Raw genomic sequence first — 4,698 nt, forward strand, 5'->3', positions numbered from 1 at the left:
GCCTGGCACAGCCCCCATTCCATGGTCTCACCAGGACTGGCACAGCTCCCCATTCCAAAAGTCACCAGGCCTGGCACAGATCCCAAATCCAAAAGCCCATTGGGATTGGCACAGCTCCCCTCTCCCACTGGGACTGGATCATTTCTCAAATCCAGGAGCCCACCAGGACTGGCAAAAGCCCCACACTGGCAACACTCCAGGATTGGCACCAATCCTATTTCCAAGAGTCCACTGGGATTGGCACAGATTCCGAGTGCAAGAACCCACAGGCCTGGCACAGCTTCCATTCCATGGCCCCACCAGGACTGGCACAGCTCCCCATTCCAAAAGCCACCAGACCTGGCACAGCTCCCAATTCCAAAAACTCACCGAGATTGGCACAGGTCCCAAATCCAAGAGCCCACCAGGCCTGGCAGAGCCCCCAAATCCAGGAGCCCACCAGCACTGGCACAGCTCCCATTCCATGGCCCCACTAGGACTGGCACAGCTCCCCATTCCAAAAGTCACCAGGCATGGCACAGCTCCAGATTCCAAAAAAACCCACCAGGAGTGGCACAGTTCCCAAATCCATTAGTCCACCCAAACTCACACAACTCCCAAATCCAAGAGCCCACTGGGATTGGCACAGCTCCCAAATCCAAAAACCCATCAGGACTGGCATAGGCCCCCATTTCAGGAGCCTCCCAGGACTGGCACAGCTCCCAAATCCAAAAACCCACCCAAACTCACACAACTCCCAAATCCATGAGTCCACCAGAACTGGCAGAGCTCTCAAATCCAAGAACCCACAGGCCTGGCACAGCTCCCATTCCATGGTCCCACCAGGACTGGCACAGCTTCCAATTCCAAAAGTCACCAGACCTGGCACAGCTCCCAAATCCAAAAACTCACCGAGATTGGCACAGGTCCCAAATCTAAGAGCCCACCAGGCCTGGCAGAGCCCCCAAATCCATGAGCCCACCGGTCCTGGCACAGCTCCCACATCAACAACCCACCAGGCCTGGCACAGGTCCCAAATCCATGAGTCCACCAGGCCTGGCACAGCTCCCATTCCGTGGTCCCACTAGGATTGGCACAGCTCCCCATTCCAAAAGTCACCAGGAATGGCACAGCTCCCAGTTCCAAAAAACCCACCAGGACTGGCACAGTTTCCAAATCCAAAAACCCACAGGCCTGGCGCAGCTCCCATTCCATGGTCCCACCAGGACTGGCACAGCTCCCAAATCCATGAGTCCACCAGCATTGGCACAGTTCCCAAATCCAAAACCCCACCCAAACTCACACAACTCCCAAATCCAAGAGCCCACTGGGATTGGCAGAACTCCCAAATCCAAAAACCCATCAGGACTGGCACAGCTCCCATTTCAGGAGCCTCCCAGGACTGGCACAGCTCCCATTCCAGGAGCCTCCCAGGACTGGCACAGCTCCCAAATCCAAAAGCCCACCCAGACTCACACAAATCCAACTCCCAAATCCAGGACCCCCCCCCAGGACTGGCCCACCCCCCTCCAGTCACCCCGGTGGTCTCTGTGACCCTTTCCCAGGGGGTGGCACCGCCGGGGGGGCCCAGGGGGGCCCTGGGCATGTCCCTGCTGACTCAGCATCCCGCTGGCACAGCCCTGGGACTGCCCGAGGCCCTGCAGGGCACGTTCCCACACTGCCAGGGGACACAAGGTCGGGCACTGACCCCGAGGGGTCACCCAGTGCCACCAGTGCCACCAATGTCACCAGTGCCAGCAGTGCCACCAACCCGGGGGGCTTCACTCCAGGTGCCAGAGCTGGATCAGCCTCTGTGTCCCCACAGTGCCTGAGAATTCGTTTGGGAATTTCTTTTCCTGCCTATGGGGACAGCTCCCACTGTCCCAGGTGGATCCAAATCCATCCCAACCTGGCTTTGGACATTCCCAGGGATCCAGGGGCAGCCCCAGCAAATGTGGGAATTCCATTCCCAGCAGGAATTCCTGCCCAAGATCCCAGCCCAATGTCCCCTTTCCCAGTGGGATCCATTCCCTGTGTCCTGTCCCTGCAGCCCTTGGCCCCAGTCCCTCTCCAGCTCTCCTGGAGTTTTCCCCTTCAGGGACTCTGACCATTCCCTGGATTTTTTCCCTTCTCCAGGGGAACATTCCCAGCTCTCCCAGAGCTGAGCTGCTCCAGCCCTCAGAGTGTTCAGCATTCCCAGGACCACCAGAATCCCTCTTGGTACCACAGGAGGACAAACACCATCACTGCCAACATTCCCCTTTTCCTTCTTTCCCAGTTTATCCACTGAGCATGAATCCCACAAAGGATATCCCGGGACTGGGTTGGGATGGGTTTTCTTGGCCTTTTCCTCCCAATTCCCAGCAAAATTCCAACCCCATCCCTGTCAGGATGATGAGGTTGGATTCCATCCAAGACACAACAAAAAAAATTCCAGAAGTATCAGCACCGATATCCCAAAATCTTCCCACGGGGAATGAAAATCCAACCCAGCCCCACCAGCGGAACCCTAAACACGGAGACCTCGGGACACCCCAATCTCCACCCTGGCCCTGAAACAAAACACAGAATTAGGGAAAAGCTGCCGCTGCCACCACTTCCCAAAAACCGAGGCAGGGACATTAAAGAGGGAAGTGCTGCGGTTTGGGGCTCCTCGCCCTCCTCCCCCCCCGCCCTCCCCGCTGATAAAGGGACGTCCCTGGGCTCGGGGACAGGCGACATCCCCGTGTCACCGTGGTGGAGGTGGCACCGCCAGGTAACGGCGCCGTGGTTCTCCAGGGATGGGAAATCCTGGGAATTCCGGGTGGGGTTTGGTATGAGGGATAGGTGTAGTTGGTGGAGGATCTCTTTGGGATGAGCTTTGTGCTTCTCCAGGAGGGAAGCATCTGGAATTCCGGGAATCGCATCCAGCCTTGGATGGGGGGTCACATCCATCCCTTATCCCCAGGAATGGTGTCCCACCACCCTCACAGTCCCTGTTTCTCTGGTTTTTTGGGATGTGATGGAGCTGAAGGGTCCCACATTGGGAATGTTCCCTCTCCGTGCCAAAAACTGACTTTTAAACCGCAGGGATGGGCGGAAAGTTGGAAAAAAATTTCTCCCTCTGAAGGTGGGAAAGGTCCTGGAATGGAATTCCCAGATTTGCTGTGGCTGCCCCATCCCTGGAAGTGTCCAAGGCCAGGTTGGACAGGGTTTGGAGCCACCTGGGATGGCAAGAAATGTCCCTGCCCTTGGGAATGAGATGAAATTTCAACCCCTCCCATCCCAACCCATCCCTTAAATCCCATTTAGCGACACCAGGGACACTTTTCCCCTCCCCGGGTCGCTCCAAACCCCATCCAATCCCACACCAAAAAGTGTTTTCCTAGAAATATTCACAACCCCTGCAATTCCAGGAGCGGCGGGGCCCCACTGTCCCTTCTGGCTCCATCCCTTGGGATCCCCGAGGAACCCCCAGGAATCGAAACCGGGACAAACCCGGGAGAAGAAACGAAACTTGGCCCCAGCACCAGTCGGGGTTGGATCTTCCTTCCCCTTCCGACACCAATCCCGTGACAATTTTGTGGCTTCACATCATCCCCCCTTCTCCCTCTCTGAGCATCCAGGGGCCACCCCAGCCTTTCTCTAGGAAAAACAAAAAAAAAAATCCCAAACCCAACCCAAGCTCTCTTTCTCTAGGAAAAACAAAAAAATCCCAAACCCAACCCAAGCTCTGCGGAGCGGGAAATCCAACCCCGAAATCCAAAGGAGGAAATTGGATCCAGATGTGGGGAAAGGAGGGATGGGCCAAGGAAAGGGATGCGGGAGAGGGAAAGGGGGGCTGGGAGAGGCCCAGGAGTGCTCAGGGTGGGATGGAAACTGTCATTGGCCTGACCAGTGATTTCCCTGGCCTTGGGAGGCAGCTCAAGGGGAAATTGTTCTGGTTGGTCACGGAACGATGAGGGGGAGAGGCGGAAAGGGATGTCAGGAGTTTGTCTGGAGCTGCAAAAAGTTGTAAAAAAGCTTTGAATAATTCTCTGGTTATTTTTGGTTTTCATCTTCTTTTCCTTTTCTTGCTTTCCTTTTGCTCTTTTCTTTTTCTTTCTCCCTTTTTCCTTTTCCTTCTCCTTCTCCATTTTCTTGTTCCTTTTTTCTTTTCCTTTTTTCTTTTTTTTTTTTAATTTTTTCTTTATCTTTCTTTTTCTTTTCCCTTTTCCCTTTCTTTTCTCCTCTTGCATTTTTCTTCCTTTCCTTTTCCCCTTTCCCTTTCCCCCTTTTCCCTTTTCCCTTTTCCCTTTTCCCTTTTCAATTTTCCCCTTTTCCCTTTTCCCTTTTCCCCTTTTCCCTTTCCCCCTTTCTCCTTTTCTTTTTCCCTTTTTCCCTTTTTCCCTTTTTCTCTTTTCCCTTTTTCCCTTTTTCCCTTTTTCCCTTTTTCTCTTTTCCCTTTTCCCTTTCCCTTTTTCCCCTTTCCCCTTCCCTTCCCTTCCCTTCCCTTCCCTTCCCTTCCCTTCCCTTCCCTTCCCTTCCCTTCCCTTCCCTTCCCTTCCCTTCCCTTCCCTTCCCCTCTTTTCCCTTCCATTTTCCGTGCTGATTCCAGCGGTGCTTCCAACGGGATTTATCCCACATGGATCCACCCCACCCATCCCAAGGTTCTCAGCCACCTCCTCTTGTCCCCAGGGTCCCCTGTGGCACCGTCACCCCGTGTCCCCCGTGTCCCCCGTGTCCCCTGGCAGTGTCACC

The sequence above is a fragment of the Zosterops lateralis genome, assembly GCF_965231275.1.
Source record: "Zosterops lateralis genome assembly, chromosome: 5".
Taxonomy (NCBI): Eukaryota; Metazoa; Chordata; class Aves; order Passeriformes; family Zosteropidae; genus Zosterops; species Zosterops lateralis.